Raw genomic sequence first — 17,968 nt, forward strand, 5'->3', positions numbered from 1 at the left:
AACCACGGCGATATACAGAAAGGAGAGCTCTTTCATTGCAACCACTCGCTGAGGCTAAAGTCCGAAATTCAGTGGAATACTCTGAGACAGATTTCTTATCTTGTCGAAGCTGTAACAATTTATCGCTGACGGATGCTTCACGGATTAGTTGCCCAAATACTTCTTTGAAATGGTTAACAAAGCTCTGCAATGATGTGGTAACCTCAGTTTCTTGTACCCACAACGACTCAGCCCATCTCAATGCTGTTCCAGATAACTGTTGAATGATGAAAGAGATTCGTGATCGATCTGTAGGATATAGATGAGGTTTTTGTTCAATGGTGAGTGAACACTGCAACAGGAATCCGTTGCAGTCTTCCGCCCGGCCGGAGAATGGCGCTGGTCGAGAGGCGGAGTTCGCGATGCAGACCAGCGTGGGAGCGGGGTTAGCGAAAGCGCTGGCTGCTTGTGGTAGCGAATTCGTCGTATTGGTTGCAGGTTTCACTGGAATGGCAGCGGTTGTGTAGGATCCATACCGTTGAATGTTTGTTTCTTTCGGTCAAGCCTTCTGTCAGGATACAGGCACGGAGACAGAGGTTAGTGAATCCAAACACAGCTTTATTCAATGTGACAAGTGCAAGGTGAGTATTCAGAGTTCAGGTGCAGATTCGGTGAAGATCACTCCGTGCGGGGCAGACAACAGGTTAGCAGGTCCTCTTCAGGTTAGTTGATGTCAAGCAGTTACAGTTCATTAATACTTGTCCTCTCTCTTTCAGATGCGGTCGTGAGAAAACAAGCTTGGCGTGAACACAGGAAGCTCAGGATAATACAGGATCTCGGGAAACATGGACTCAAACAGGATTTCTGGAGACAGCGGAACAAGGGTCCAGAGGTTAGTGTTTCACAGGTGAGTATACGTTACTTTGCAGGATAGTGATGCATCAGAGACTTCAGGAGACAATGGATAACGGTCTGTTCCTGTTGGAGGCTTGACAATGACTGAATTCACAGTGAGTGTTTTTATGCGCTGGTTGATGAGGCTTGCTGATTGTGAACAGGTGCAGGTGATTAGAATTCTAGGGAGAGTGATCGTTGTGTGGTGATTGATGTTGAATCTGATTGGTTCCTGACAATGACATGATCTTGAAAAACATTTAACTAAATACAGAGTTTTAGACTTGTCATCTTCAGATTTTAAATATAACATGTTCAGACATGTGGCTTTAGCTGCAGTGCATTCATAGTTTGATACAATGCCAACTTCAAGATTATTTTTATGAAGATATTTCATAAAAAATAAATTTCTAATAACTTTACAAAACTTTGAAGCTATTTATAACTATTTTTTCATTATGACAATAATTAATTCTACATTTACAATAAACTACCAGGTGTCACCTTTCAAATGAGATCATACTTGTGCTTTTAGTACAAAGGGTTCATGAACTGTATCTGTTTTAGTTTTGGTATGTCATTTCTGGGGATTTTTCAAATCTGGGGTTGCAGCTTAACAGGTTAAGATGGTTCTTATGAATAAATTATTTATCTGGACTTAACTGGTGGTTCACGACGGCTTGACGAAGTGAAGGATAGGAGGAAAAAGGACAGCTTTCCTATTCAGATTATGCTTATTATCAATCCTCAGGACTATAGTTATGCCCTAGTAATCGTTGAGATTACTTGTGTTGCGGGGTCATAAGAATTAGTGTACTTGTTGAAAATAAACAAAATCACAAATAAAGGTGTCTCTGGTTCCTTTTTAGGCCCTATGGGAAATGGAACCACATTAGAAAACAAAAGGGGAAGTGTAAATAAAGAATATAGATGAAACAATAGACAAGTGAATAGCTGACTGCTATTATTATCAAAGTCAAATAAAATAAAAAGGACTTAAATAAGTGATCAATACAGCAGGAATGATCTGGAATTGGGAATAAGCAATAGCACTAGTGACTAACCTTTAGATTTGCTTGGACCAACACTCCATAGTGGTTCACAGCAGCTGCGTGTTTAAGACCACACCGTGTGTGTCCCTCCAAAGGTTTAGTCAACATGCTGATGAAAATTCTGATTACTATAAAAATTCTTCTCTAGCTACACAGCTTACATGTAATTAATTTTAGGTTTAATTAGCAAGGTAACTGCAAATTTAGCCGACAGCGCTCAGCCTAAACTAGTGAAGGTGAAATTTAGCTGAAAAGAATTGAAAGTAAGGAAAGAGAAAGTAAAAAAAAATAGAAAACCTTAAATGGTGTTAAAGGAAAAGTATTTTAGAATACTTTGCACTGTATACACAAAAGCTGTAATTAAAGGCTTCAAGTAAATTATGCTAACCGCTAACTGTAGAAATTATTATTTAGCTTAGCCTAAGCTGAATGGACGCTAGGTTAGGTTAGCTTAGCCACTTAGGCTGGTTTGTTTACAATATGATGTCACGAGTTAGCACTTCCTGTGACAAGTCGTTGTCATGGGAACAAGTGCATGTCTGAAGACTAAAATTTCATCTTTGGATATAATTTCATTATTTAATATTATGTATCTGTAGCCTATTATAATTCTTTATTTAGTATTCATAATCAGTTGTATTATTTTATGAAGTTTAAAATACATGAGTTAGACTATAGATTGCATGGACACATGTGTTTAAGGAACATATTTTAGACACAAGGACGGTAGCTGGGAGGATTATGTATTCTGCTTAGAGGTATGTAATGTTTACTTAGCAGAGATGTTCCAATGATGAATATACTTCAAATGTGTACAGTTGGTATGCTTTTTGCATACCAAAAAGGCGGTAGATCCTTTTCATATTTAGCACCAAAACTTTGGAAAAATCTTCCTAACATTGTCCGGGAAGCAGACACAGTCTGTCAGTTCAAAGCTAGACTAAAAACACATCTCTTTGACCTAGCATTCACATAACACTCTATAGACTTCTATAATTCAATCGTTACATCATAAGAAGAATGGCATCTATGCTAATTTTAGTGTCTTTGTTTATCCCGAGGTTTTCCCGCAGCCTGCCGGATCCAGGCCGTTTCCAGATCTGACGAAGGACTTTCGCCTGGACCCGATGACAATGCAGTGCTGAAGTGCCAACTAGCCTCTCCCTATGGAGGATCCCTATACCACTCCCCAGATAAAGCGTTGTGGAATTTTTCGGTTCGCGTACCTACCCAAAGTGATAAGATACAATAAGTATCTTTTTATCTTTTTATCTTTTTATCTTTTTTGGCGAGAGAAAAATAAATAAATAACTGAGCGCACGGGTGGAGCGTTAACAGGCTAGCGAGTTACTAGCGTGTTGTTCTAACAATAGCGGAAGCTAGCGATGTCAGGTTAATCTGAGATGTTGTCTAAGCTGTATTTAGTAGTATAAACAACTAGAAATGGTAGTAAATGATGGTTCAAAACAGAAAGAAATACAAAGCTAATACGAGGCTTAGACGGAGCTTACAGCCTCGAAGCAAACAAAACACAGAAGGCAGCTAGGCAGACAGGAGCAATCGATCAGGGTTGAATCCCTTGTGGATGGCTTCAGCACAAAATACCAACAAGCCTTATCACTTGGAGTCAATCTTGGAGTGTGTGGGGTCTTCTGTGCAGTCTATATCCAGATGTTTGGGCTAAACACAAATTGGATTGTGGCAAAGCCAACATCGACCCAGTTGTTATTGAGGGACCGATACATGCGCCTCATAAACAATACCCTATCCGTCCTGAAGCAAGACAAGCCGTGGAAGAGATAGTGGCAGAGTTGGAAGATGAAGGATTCATCAGACAAACCTCATCAACCACTAATAGTCCTGTTACCATTGGTTACACAAGACTTAACAGTGTAATACCAAAACCGCATCCTATTGTGGCCAATCCTGCCACCATTCTGAATGATATTCCAGGAAATGCAAGAATTTTCACGGTACTAGATGTACTGTCGGCTTTCTGGTCTATACCCATTGACGAAAAATCTCAAGAGAAATTAGCCTTCACAGTAGGCGCAAAACAGTATCTTTGGAACAGACTCCCACAAGGTCTTAATCTTTCTCCTGTTGTATTTCATAGAACTTTGGACCAGTTCTTAACAGCGCAAAAAGCCGAGATTGAGAGTACAGGAAGTGTTTGCCTCCAATATGTTGATGACTTGTTGATTGCAAGCCCAGATGAAAACAGCCATATATTTGCTCTGAATGTTGTCCTACAAGCCCTTAGGAAAGGAGGATTCAAAGTCAACCCCGACAAAGCACAGCTGGCCAAAACCAAGGTTATCTACTTGGGCCAAGAAATATCTGTTGAGGGAAGGAGAATGACAACAGAGAGTGTAGAGGCATTACGCCAACTTCCAAAACCTCTAACAGTTACAGGAATGTGGAAGGTGATGGGATTTTTCAACTATTGTCGTCAGTATATACCTGATTTTGCCAGCATCACTAGCCCCCTCATCGACCTGTACAAGGGAGGAAAGCCTGGAGTGGAACAGATAAACTGGACACCGGAAGCTGAGGAAGCGTTTACTTCGATGAAAGAGAAACTGACTTCAGCCCCAGCCTTGGGACTTCCTGATGGACGATTGCCATTTCATTTGTGGACCAGGGTGGGAGAAGAGACCTACTCAGCAGTACTGTGTCAAAGACCAGTTGATCGATACAGACCAGTTGGATACTTTTCCACAAAGATTCCGGTCACAATGACTGGTAAACCACGATGTATACAAAGGTTATTATAGTTTTGCTTTTTTAAATTAGTTTTTATTTTAATATCGTTTTCAAATTTGCTTTAAATTTCAGTTTAGTTTTAGTTAGTTTTATTAATGGTTTTGTTAGTTTTAGTTTAGTTTTTATTTTGCAAACACATTTCTATTTAGTTTTTATTTTATTTTGTTTCAGTTTTAGTTTTAGTAATTATAGTTTAGCAGAGCAGACAGAACACCAGTGTAGACCAAAGCGGGACGCTTAATTTCAGCAAAGTTTAATGTTTGCCCAGATTACAGTCAACTCTTGAGAAGACATCTTAATAATAAAAATAAAATAATGGTTTGAGATTGAACAAAGCACCAAATAAATGGAACTTAAAAGTATACAAGAAACAAATATGAAAAATTCAGACAAACTAATTCATATTAAAGATGAAATCTTGTTAAACGTGCCTAGTTTACTTTTTTTCAGCTGTAAATGTGGCAGAGTGACCACTGGTACATAAAAATAAAAACAGCTCAATTCATCTGACTACAGCCAACACAACCTGCTGTGAAGCCAGTGTGATTAAATAATGAAGTATCTATGCAGTGTGTGAGAGTGTATATGTTTTTCTATCCTGGTGGGGAATTAAACCTGAATACACACAGACTAATGAGGACTTGTGTAACTGTGGATACCCACATTGAGGTACACAAGGCTATAAATCATACAAAATTAGTTTTTTTGTAAATGTAAAAATGCAGAAAGTTGTGTGATGGGTAGGTCTAGGGGTCAGGTTAGTGTAAGAAGACAGAATAGTTTGTGCAGTATAAAAACCATTACGTCTATGAAGAGTCCCCACAAAGATAGTGCACCAGAGTGTGTGTGTGTGCGTGTGTGTGTGTGTGTGTGTGTGTGTGTCCTGGTATTCCATACATTGCGGGGAAATGTCTCCACGTGGCTATTATTAGCAGTAAATATTTTATAAAAACAAAGATAATAACAGCACCTTTCAGCCTGTCAACCTCCATGCAAACATGACATCTCAAACATAGTAGCCTAGAACATTAAAGTTTTTTTGTGCTTGACGAACTTGTTTTGCTGTCGCACCCGCGTCTCGCAAATGAAACGGCATTCTAAAAATGCTGCGCTCAAGTTAAAAGAAGTCCAACTTGCCTCTTATTACCTTGTGTTATTTCCCATTCCACTGCAACAGACGCATCCTTTATGAACAGCGCTTAGCACTAGCCATGTGTTCTACGTTACGGTCCTTCATTGAGCGCGTCACAGCAAGACAGCGGTTAATCGCCTCAGAAACTTCACGCGTATGAAGCGCAATATCAGCCACAGGTCAAATTTTCCGCCAGAGTAAAGAGCTTAATAACGAAAACTGTTATTTATTTTTGCTAATTATTATTTTATTTCAGTTAGATTTTCAGTAACTGTTGTTAGTTTCGTTTAGTTTTAGTTTTTCATTTATTATGAATTTTTAATTTTATTTCAGTTTACGAAAATGTTTTTTGACCAATAGTTTTAGTCTTAGTTTCAGTTTTCGTTTACATAACCTTGATGTATACAAGCCCTTGATGGTGCCACATGGGCAGTGGATGCTGTGGAAAATCTGATAGGAGCACAAACTATCATACTGCACACTCCACACAGTATAGTGACGTTGTTGAACAATACAAACATCAAGACCATAACTGACGCAAGGAGAGCAAGATGGGAAGCAACTTTGTTGAACAAGGATTTGAGAGTGGAAATCATCAGAGACACTTCTCTTAACCTTGCAACAGTGTTGCTGGAACCACATGAGGGAATACCACACGAGTGTGAAAAACAAGTTGAAATTCTTGGTCCTGTTAATCCAATCCCTCTTGAAAATCCAGATAAAGAGTTATGGGTCGATGGATCCAGTTATTATGTTGATGGAAAACGACATACTGGATGGGCTGTAGTGGAAGCTGATGGAACTGTTGTGAAGAAAGGAGCTCTTTCTGGGCAACTTTCAGCACAAGTAGCTGAGCTCATAGCACTTACGGAAGCTTTTGAACTATCGGAAGGAGTCAACATCTATACAGATAGTCGTTATGCTTTTGGGGGGGTCCATGACTACCTGGCTCTGTGGAAAAGACGTGGACTTATCACTAGCAGTGGGAGCGAAATACAACATGCTTCCATAATTCGCCGTTTGATTACAGCATGTAATTTACCCAGAGAAGCAGCCGTGATCAAAGGGAAAAAAATCAATCTGACAAGTCCAAAGAAAGTCAAAGAAACACGGCAGCAGATGCAGCAGCTAGAGAAGCAGCTCTACTCCCTCTTTCTCCTGTTACCTTGGTAAAGGAAAACAGCAAAGATAATCCTGAGCTCCATCTTCTGTCATATCAAACGGAGACAGATGAAGAGAAAGAACAATGGATAAAAGCGGGAGCGAAAGAAGATGATCAAGGTATCTAGAGAATTCCGACAGGACAAGTGGTGATGCCTATTGGAACAAGAAGGGAACTAATGCAGCTGTATCATGGAAAAGTGCATGCTTGATGCAAGACTTGGTGGTGGCCACGAATGATGAGAGACATTGATGATTACTGTAGGAGATGCTTAATTTGCTTAAAGCTTATTTGATGTGGCAGTAGTCTATTTTACAGTAAACACTTTATAATCTATATCCAAAACTAGTCAAATGAAATGTTGTCTTTCATATTTCGTCTGTAATATTGTTTGTTGCTTTACTGATAGCCTATATTAGGGCATATAAATATTATTTGCAGTTTAATACATTGCTTATACAAAGACATTTTATTTCAACATATTTCATAGTTTAGCAATATAGTTTGGTAAAAGCTGTTCAGTTCATTCATTCACACACAGACGTGTGTCACGGTGTGTGTAGGCAGGAAGCACTAGGAGACGAGGAATAACTGCTAACAGGAATTTAATATACAAAAACTCAGGAACTGCAACACTTACAACCATATAAACGCAATAACCGACCAGGAGTGAGGGAGAACACTGGGTTTACATACACAGAGAACAGATAGGGGAACAAGACACAGCTGGGGCAAATTAACTAGACACAGGTGACTAAACTGAGGACAAACGGGTCTCTGGGCTGGACGGAACCAGCGGTGAAAGGGTCTCTGGGCTGGACGGAACCAGCGGTGAAAGGGTCTCTGGGCTGGACGGAACCAGCGGTGAAATGGTCTCTGGGCTGGACGGAACCGGCGGTGAAAGGGTCTCTGGGCTGGACGGAACCGGCGGTGAAAGGGTCTCTGGGCTGGACGGAACCGGCGGTGAAAGGGTCTCTGGGCTGGACGGAACCGGCGGTGAAAGGGTCTCTGGGCTGGACGGAACCGGCGGTGAAAGGGTCTCTGGGCTGGACGGAACCGGCGGTGAAAGGGTCTCTGGGCTGGACGGAACCGGCGGTGAAAGGGTCTCTGGGCTGGACGGAACCGGCGGTGAAAGGGTCTCTGGGCTGGACGGAACCGGCGGTGAAAGGGTCTCTGGGCTGGACGGAGCCAGCGGTGAAAGGATCTCTGGGCTGGACGGAGCCAGCGGTGAAAGGGTCTCTGGGCTGGGCGGCGCCAGCCGTGAAAAAGTCTCTAGGCTGGACGGCGCCAGCCGTGAAAAAGTCTCTAGGCTGGACGGCGTCAGCGGCGAGGGCTCTGGGCTGCACGGCGTCAGCGGGGAAGAAGGCTCTGTGCTGGACGGGACCAGCGGGGAAGAAGGCTCTGTGCTGGACGGGACCGGCGGGGAAGGCTCTGTGCTGGACGGGACCGGCGGGGAAGGCTCTGTGCTGGACGGGACCGGCGGTGAAGGCTCTGTGCTGGACGGGACCGGCGGTGAAGGCTCTGTGCTGGACGGGACCGGCGGTGAAGGCTCTGTGCTGGACGGGACCGGCGGTGAAGGCTCTGTGCTGGACGGGACCGGCGGTGAAGGCTCTGTGCTGGACGGGACCGGCGGTGAAGGCTCTGTGCTGGACGGGACCGGCGGTGAAGGCTCTGTGCTGGACGGGACCGGCGGTGAAGGCTCTGTGCTGGACGGGACCGGCGGTGAAGGCTCTGTGCTGGACGGGACCGGCGGTGAAGGCTCTGTGCTGGACGGGACCGGCGGTGAAGGCTCTGTGCTGGACGGGACCGGCGGTGAAGGCTCTGTGCTGGACGGGACCGGCGGTGAAGGCTCTGTGCTGGACGGGACCGGCGGTGAAGGCTCTGTGCTGGACGGGACCGGCGGTGAAGGCTCTGTGCTGGACGGGACCGGCGGTGAAGGCTCTGTGCTGGACGGGACCGGCGGTGAAGGCTCTGTGCTGGACGGGACCGGCGGTGAAGGCTCTGTGCTGGACGGGACCGGCGGTGAAGGCTCTGTGCTGGACGGGACCGGCGGTGAAGGCTCTGTGCTGGACGGGACCGGCGGTGAAGGCTCTGTGCTGGACGGGACCGGCGGTGAAGGCTCTGTGCTGGACGGGACCGGCGGTGAAGCCTCTGTGCTGGACGGGACCGGCGGTGAAGGCTCTGTGCTGGACGGGACCGGCGGTGAAGGCTCTGTGCTGGACGGGACCGGCGGTGAAGGCTCTGTGCTGGACGGGACCGGCGGTGAAGGCTCTGTGCTGGACGGGACCGGCGGTGAAGGCTCTGTGCTGGACGGGACCGGCGGTGAAGGCTCTGTGCTGGACGGGACCGGCGGTGAAGGCTCTGTGCTGGACGGGACCAGCGGTGAAGGCTCTGTGCTGGACGGGACCAGCGGTGAAGGCTCTGTGCTGGACGGGACCAGCGGTGAAGGCTCTGTGCTGGACGGGACCAGCGGTGAAAACTTGGGGCTGGGTTGGATCAGCGATGATGACTCGGGGCTGGCTGGGATCAGTGGCGGAAGCTCTGTGTCCCAGTCAATAAGCAAATCCTCCTCTTCAAGCACTACCAAGATCCCCACTGGTACGGTGGGTATGGCGCGATGCATAAGCTCGGGACTGGACGGGACCAGCGGCGCAGGTTCGGAGCTGGATGGGACCCGCGATGAATGCTCGGCCATCTTGGGTGAAGCGGGGGACACGGAGCTCTTGGAGAGGTATGTAGAAGATTCCGGATCGATGTGAACTGGGCCTACATACTTCCGGATAGGGACTGAATGATGATTTTGACTAGCTTCTGCATAGTCAACGAGGAAATCAGAGCCAAGTAATTCAAGGACATAATTAATAAAGTCCGGGACAGACTTATAACAATCATCAACGGAGATGAGACGGAATAAATTATCATCATCCAGTCCAATCCGGAAACAGGCATTAATTGTGGAATTACCCCAGTTCACTAGATGGGAAACATCCAGGAACTCCTCAACATACCTCTCCAAAGAACGGCCATTCTGCTGAATGGAGGCGAGCTTGTCTTCAGCCATCACATTCATCTTTTTGGTCGGTTATTCTGTCATGGTGTGTGTAGGCAGGAAGCACTAGGAGACGAGGAATAACTGCTAACAGGAATTTAATATACAAAAACTCAGGAACTGCAACACTTACAACCATATAAACGCAATAACCGACCAGGAGTGAGGGAGAACACTGGGTTTACATACACAGAGAACAGATAGGGGAACAAGACACAGCTGGGGCAAATTAACTAGACACAGCTGACTAAACTGAGGACAAACGAGGAGCAGGAAAACTGAATAGGACTAAACCAAAATACCAAGCAGGGGGAAACCCAGGACACACATTTAACAACGTGATTCATATTTAAACAGTCTTTTTGCGGTTTACATTTTGCTACACTAGGATATCGCGATTAGAACAATAATAAAAAAAATGTACTTCTCAGATGGATCCGTTGCTCCTCGAAATTAATTTAAACCAGCACTTCTGAGGTAAATTTCCCAGGAATATTCTTTACAGCCTTGCAAGTAAGTACTGTAATCTGATAAAATTTGGTGTGCTGATCTCATCTCATCTGATGGGCGTTTACACCTTTGCATGTGTTGCCTCAGGTCATTTGCTTTTGAATAGCGCACGCTCTCAGTGGGCGTGTCAAATTAAAAGATAATGAGATTAAATGAGAGCGACTGACATCTCTCTATTTTCATATAGATTACATAAACAGAGAATATTTGTTTTTGTTATGAATTAGATCATTTAAAAGTACAAACCTTAACGATTATAAAGATATATTGATCATGCCTAGTGAATAGTATTCGCTGAGTTTTGTTTAAGTTTAAAGACGTGCTCAAAAAAAAGCTCACTGTGACGCAGAGCTAGAAAGCACACCCTGTTTATTTTCTTTATTTTACAAAAGCACAATGTTTTATTTCGATTGTAATTGGACACATAAAAAAGTAGACATTTAACAGTTATTTTTTCATATTTCTTAAGTCTGTATAACCAAAAATGACGGAGTATTTTAGGTCTATTTTGCTGCTATGTGAAAAAAAAATAGCAAAACGCGCCGGCGCGTTTTCAGACCCCAGAGGGTTAAAGATTGGGAACAAAGAAGTGATGTTTAATTATTCATCTGCTTCCATTTCAGGAATCAATTCCATTGACATTGATTAGAGATGGTTGCAAGTTATTCTCGATACCCAACGACAATGGTATGGTTATTTTTTATTTTACTTGGCATTTACCAAAGAAGCCAAGCTTTATGGACTCCTCGAGTTCAAGAAATCACTCGGAATGCTACTCTGAAATCTGGTCAACATTTTAATCTACCCTTTATTTCCAAATGGGGATTATGGGATTGGGTGCCACGTAATGATAAAGACCTTGCTAAATATCGTGAGGACATCTTTGGAGGATGTAACTTTTATCATCAATGTTACAAAAGCAGAGTAATTAAAGATGGGGGGTATTCTGGTAGTGCTCAAAGACGAGAAATTTGTTCAAAAGAACAATGTGAAGTTGTGGGGTTAGACCTCATAACGTCTACTATTGTGGAAATTAATTTAATTTTGAATCGTACTCACATGCTTACAATATGGGATTCATTGGCCCAAGGGTGTATTTATCCCATAGTGTTGCCATGTGAAGGGTTTCTAAGGGATACTTCCTCTGGGACAACAAGATTTAAGGGAAATTATGTACGAGTATGGCATTCAGAAGATGAGAATGAATATTGTGAGACTGAACTAGAAACTGGGGAAATCGGAAGGTTTTTTTTATCTTTCTGCAGAAAAGACAAACAAAGCTAAAACATGCCCAAATAGTCAAGTCAAGTCAAGTCACATATATTTATATAGCGCTTTTCACAATACAGATTGTATCAAAGCTGCTTCACAGTATCAATCAAAACAACTTAACAATGTTTGTTTATTACTGGAAAAAAAAGACATCCAAGTTTGGTAGAGCTAATCAATGGTATGATTGGTTAATTAATTTGAATATCCCCAACTGAGCAAGCCAAAGGCAACAGTGGCAAGGAACCGAAAAACTCCATCCAGTGACCTAATGGTGTCCTAACACCCCATCAAATGACCCAATGGAGAAAAAAAAAACCTTGGGAGAACCCAGGCTCAGTCGGGGGCCAGTTCACCTCTGGCGTTTATGAACTAGAGGCCGAATTTACGGTAACTGTAAGATAAAAAATTTATATGAATGCATGGCTAAATAGATGCGTCTTCAGTCTAGTTTTAAACTGGGAGAGAGAGTCTGAGCTACGAACAATATCAGGAAGGCTATTCCAGAGCTTCGGAGCTAAATGTGAAAATGCTCTGCCTCCTTTGGTGGATCTGGATATCCTAGGTAACTGACCAAAGTACAAAGAAATGTTTTCCAATGTTTTCACTGACCAACATAATTGTATTTTGTAAATATGAACAAATTTTGATGTTGATGGCTGCAACACACCCCCAAAAAAGTTGGGGAAGAGATTAACCAAATTAGATTATCCAACTATTTTGAAACAGTCCGGAATGAGCAGGTGAATTGGTAATAGTTGAGGGTCCCATTTCTCAATGCAAGATTGCAAAGAATGTATGCCTTTCATCATCTTCCATACATAATATGGTCACAAGATTCAGGGAATCCAGAGAAATCTCAGTCTGTGTTGGGTAAGGCAGTAGACCTCTGTTGAATGTGCGTGACCTTTGAGCCCTCAGATGGTATTGCACAAGATACAATCATGCTACTCTGTTAAATACAGACACATGTGATCAGAAGTAATTTGAAAACCATTTTCACTGAACACAGTCTGACGCTTCATCAAGAAATGCCACTTGAATCTCTGTTACGCAAGGAGAAAGCTTTACATCAGTTCTATGTGGAGATGCCGGTGAGTTCTCTGGGCCTGAGCTCATCTCAGACGGTCTAGAAGACAGTGGGAATGTGTGTTGTGGTCAGATGAGTCCATGTTTCAGCTTGTTTTTGGAAAAAAATTAACACAAGTTCTTAGTCCCAAAGACGAAAGGCACCAACCAGACTTTCACCAGCGACAGGTGCAAAAGCAAACATCTGTGCTGGTATTGAGGTGCATCATTGCAAACGGTGTGGGTGGCTTGCATTATTGTGAAGGCACCATTGACATGGAGGAATGTATTTGGATTGTACAGAGACAAAAACTGCCATCAAAATGACATCTTTCCTGGGAAGCAAGACAATGCCAGGCCTCATTCTGCACATGCTAAAACTGAGTGGTTTCTAGAAACTCTGCACCATAGAAGGGATGTGTCTGCCTGTTTACTGCAGTCCAGATATGTCTCTAATGGAAAATGTATGAACCATCATGAAAAGGAGAATCAGGCAACGATGACCACAGACTGTTGAGCGGCTGTCTTGTTTCAGACAAGATTGGGCAAATATTCCACTAGCAAAACTCCAACCATTAGTATCCTCAACTCCCAAATGATTAAAAAGTGTAATTAAAAGGAAAAGTGATGTGACACAGTGGTAAACATGTCTCTGTCCCAACTTTTTTGGGGTGTGTTGCAGCCATCAAAATCAAAATTTGTTCATATTTACAAAATACAATTATGTTGGTCAGTGAAAACATTGGAAAACGTTTCTTTGTACTTTTGTCAGTTAATAAAAGGTTAAATAGAATCAACAAATCACAGATTCTTGATTTTATTGCATTTTACAAAATGTCCCAACTTTTTCTGATTTGGGGTTGTAAAAGCCTCAGAAAAAAACTGCCAGGAACGCCCACAACAGATGTCTGTACCTACAATCTTCTGGAAAATGAATTTGTCAAGTCTACGAAACCTGGTGGAGTCTTTCGGTACTGCACCAACAAAGTACATGAACCAATGAAATAACCCATCATAACAATAATATTCTCTTCTCAATACCTGCTACAAGACTATGGAAGCATTTGGGTAGCAATATTCAATTTGAAATGTAATATGTAAAATGGCAATGCATTTCTGTTTTTAAATTTACATTTGCCATTACATTTGTGAAACGTTTGGTGCAAAATTAAAATTCAATTATATAATTTACATTTGCCATTTCATACACTAGTTTTAATATGTAAATTGAATACATATTTTAACGCTTTGTAAGCTGCAAAATTAAAATGTATTACAGATTAGATATGTTTAATATTTTCAAGCAAAAACTATAGCAAAATGATCATTTAAATGTTATTTTTCTTAATTGCATTTACACTCACAGTTAAGACACTTGCGATTGCATTTTCATTAAATGTCCCGCTTGCATTCCGAGCCGATCACGCCCCTCCCGCCCTGTCAATCACTGCGTGAAGTTTCGTTTTTTTAGATATTAAAATCATATTGGTAATTTTGAGGTCACTCGGCATCCCCACATGATCCAAATACACGCAAAAAACACATTTTCACATTTTCGGCACATTTTTGTGCCGGTTAAAGTGTTGTTTGTGCTGCTTTTAACGGGTGGAACTTCTTCAGATGCTGGAACAGGTTTGATGTGTTCCCGCTGCTAGTCGGCACCACTCTCCGCCACATTTTGCAGCGTGCTGAAACCTGAAGTTGTGAGATCTCAGCCGAAACACCACTGAATTTATACCACTGAATTAGTCTTTCCTCTCTTATCAACTATTTCGTCTGCTTTCTACTCACTTGTGGAAGCTCGTTAAGTCACATTTGTATTGCGGTCAGGGGCGCTCATTCTGTAGCTTAAACTTGCCGCGCTGGAGATCAGCCCACTCCTGCTGTGCTGAGCACTGGCTGCGTCCGCGTGTCTGTGGTGTACTTCATCACGAAAGTAACCAATTGTGTTCTGCTCTTTCTGACGGCTGCGCGCCTAACGTCAGTCAGTGACAAATGCTGTATAGCGAAATATCGAAAATGTGTTTAAAAATCATATCACCGTTATCGTAAAAAAAATATCGCGATATATATTGATATTGAATTATTGTCCAGCCCTACACAGTGTGTGGGAACAACGACTGGGAAAGGACTCACTAAGGCCCTTCAAGGTACTCTACATATTATAGCAGCGGGTTAACCCTCTGAGGTCAAAGGTGTTTTTGGGGTCCTTGAGATGTTTTGACATGCCCTGACATTTTTGCTTTTTTCAGTTGCTTATAAACATGTTAATTGCAAAGGTGTAATTACACTATATTTAGCACAAACAGGGCTACCATAATATGTGAGTAACATGTATGTACATGTTTGTATTTTTGAGAGAATATTGTTTATGCATGTTTATTGAAAAAACTAAAACTTAAAGTGTCTGAAATAAGGCCACAAAACACATACGTGTGTCACATATATGTGTCCACAATACTTTTGACTAATGGGCGTTGTTGCCTAGAATTTTTGCTTCAAAATGATCTGAAAATTATCCTGCCTAATCATTTACACAAAACAATACATTGATTTAAATTTTATAAGACACCTTTTGTTTGGAAAGGCAATATACGTGGAGGCGTGTTCACACCTGAGAAGACAAAGGCCGGGTAATGTGCCACATACATAATGAGCTGCATATTAATGAGCCTTTCACACAGCTGTGTCACTGGGTACCAAAGAATGCGACCTCAGACAAAAAGAAATTATATATATATATATATAAAAAAGGTAAGGATTCATTGGTTTGAATATTGGAACAAACACTAAATAACATCTTAGTTGATAATTCAATATACCTACTTTATTTTTGACAAAACATCCCATACTATAGTATATTTAACATATGAGCAGAAATTGGTGAACAAAAGCTTACCTATTTAATGTGACAGTAGTCTTTTTTTACAGTCAAAACTTTATAATCTATCCAAAACTAATCACGAAATCTTGTCTAAACATTCATATTTAGTCTATAACATATTGTGTATGATATCTAGCATATACATGTTAATTTGGAGTTTGTTGCTTATACAGACATTTTATTTCAACATATTTCAGTCTATTTTTACTCATCTTAGTAGGATAGCAATATAGTTTGGATGTGTTCATGTAAAAATAACGTTTACTAATGTAGGTGCGAGAGTGAATGAACGGCACAGACACTCGCTGTATAACTGTAGTAAAAAACGAACGCGCGTCTGTGCTGCTCATTCGTCATTTAGCCTACACACAGACACGCAATTCATATTTAAACAGTCTTTTTGCAGTTTACAGGCACTATTTTATATCGCGATTAGAACAAAGCACTTAAGAATAAATTACTTACTACATCAGCTGGATCCGTTGCTCAGCGAAATGAAACTACCAGCACTTCTGGTACATTTTCCAGGGTTAATAGATAGTATTATTCCTCACAGCGTAGGGATACACTGTGTACACAGCGGTAGTAAGATACTTACTAAACATGATGTGTTTTATAATCCAGCTGGTGGGCGTTGGCATGTTTGAATGGCTTGCCTTAGATCATTTGCGTTTGAATACCGCGCGCTCTCCGTGGGCGTGGCACATTAACGCGTAATTAGGTATAATGAGCTGGAAAGAAAAAGACTGACATCTCTCTCTTTTCATACAGATTACATAAACTGAGAATATTTGTTTTTTTATATAAATTAATGCATTTGAAAGAAGAGAGTTCAAGCTTCATTATGGAAAAACACTCGTGCCTGTATGACAAGTATGAGCGGAAAAACAGTTAATTTTCGGACGTGTTTCAGAATGGACTTCACTGACAGAGAGAAGGCAAAACTAGCATCATGTTTATTTTTCTTTATTTGACTAAAAGCACAATACTTTGTTTATATTGTGAGTATACACAAAAAAACACACTTCACAGGATCGAATGATATATAACACTAACACATAAGATTAAAATCAACAGAGTATTTTGAGTCTCTTTTGGACTGATAAGAAAAAAAGCGAGACTATCGCGCTGGCGCGATAGCAGACCTCAGAGGGTTAAACACCGACCCCAAAATAGGAAAAATAGGAAAAAACGGCTAAAAATAGCATACCCAAAATCAAACAGGTATAACTTATCAACCTTAAGACCCACATACATGATTCTGGTATCCTTTTATAGATCAGAAGCTATGGGATATAAATACATTTTAAGTAAAAGTCTAGCTATTACTATTGAAGAGTAATCTCAGATGGAAAACAGCATAAATAAAAGATTCAATTCTCGCCTAAAAAAATAACACATTTTATAGGGAATATTCCCTAGGTATAATGCTATATTATATAGTGATACAGTGATACACATTACACACTCCGAATGATTTGAGACGAATGATTCACCCTGGTGTCAGAGCTTCACGAAGCACGTCTCATAAGAGGGTTAAACCACCCTCTTCTCTCTCTCTTTCTCTCTCTCGACCCCTTCCTCTTGGTTTCACTTTCAGATTGAAACCCAGATACTTTGGGTTTTTATTTGTGTTTATTTTATTTTTACTTAAATCTACCCCTCTTTTATTTTGTGTATTTACACCTGTTGAGCCTGAATCGTCCTATTCAGTTAAGTTGAATTTAATTAAATTGGGAATTTAATTAAATCAATTTGCTTATTCAAGTTCCCCCATAGTTACCAGAGCTATGAGAACACACAATGTTTACATAATTTTTTTTTGATTTTATTTCAATTTAGTTATTTACTTTGGTTTCAGCCTGAATTCTTATATTCAGCTAAAGAAAAAAAAAGGGCTTAACTAAATTTGAAATTTAATTAAATTACTTGATACGCTTCCCTTTCCTTTTAGTTTTCTTAGAGCTATAAGGACGTTCTAACTTTACCTTTACCTTATTGTAGATCACTAGTCACTATCCTCATCTTCTCTCTCTCTATAGGATTACAATATCTAGCGACTGTTGTTTCCATAGTGAGTTACACAGGTCATTAATATCCTACTTCCTGTCTGTGTTTTACCCATCCTCAATCCTTAGCACCAAGCTAAATACATGAAGTACGGCTAAACACAAACGCACAGTAGGCCCCAGACAGAACTGGA

General features: G+C 41.4%; 1 pseudogene; it reads left to right on the forward strand.

The window, feature by feature from the left end:
• The first annotated feature begins 824 nt into the window (after nt 1–824).
• Nucleotides 825–17,968, forward strand: part of LOC143733388 (uncharacterized) — a 29,688-nt pseudogene continuing 12,544 nt past the window's right edge.

This window comes from Siphateles boraxobius, unplaced genomic scaffold, assembly GCF_051911475.1.
Source record: "Siphateles boraxobius isolate OS27281-9 unplaced genomic scaffold, OSU_SipBor_1 99, whole genome shotgun sequence".
In the NCBI taxonomy this organism is placed as follows: domain Eukaryota; kingdom Metazoa; phylum Chordata; class Actinopteri; order Cypriniformes; family Leuciscidae; genus Siphateles; species Siphateles boraxobius.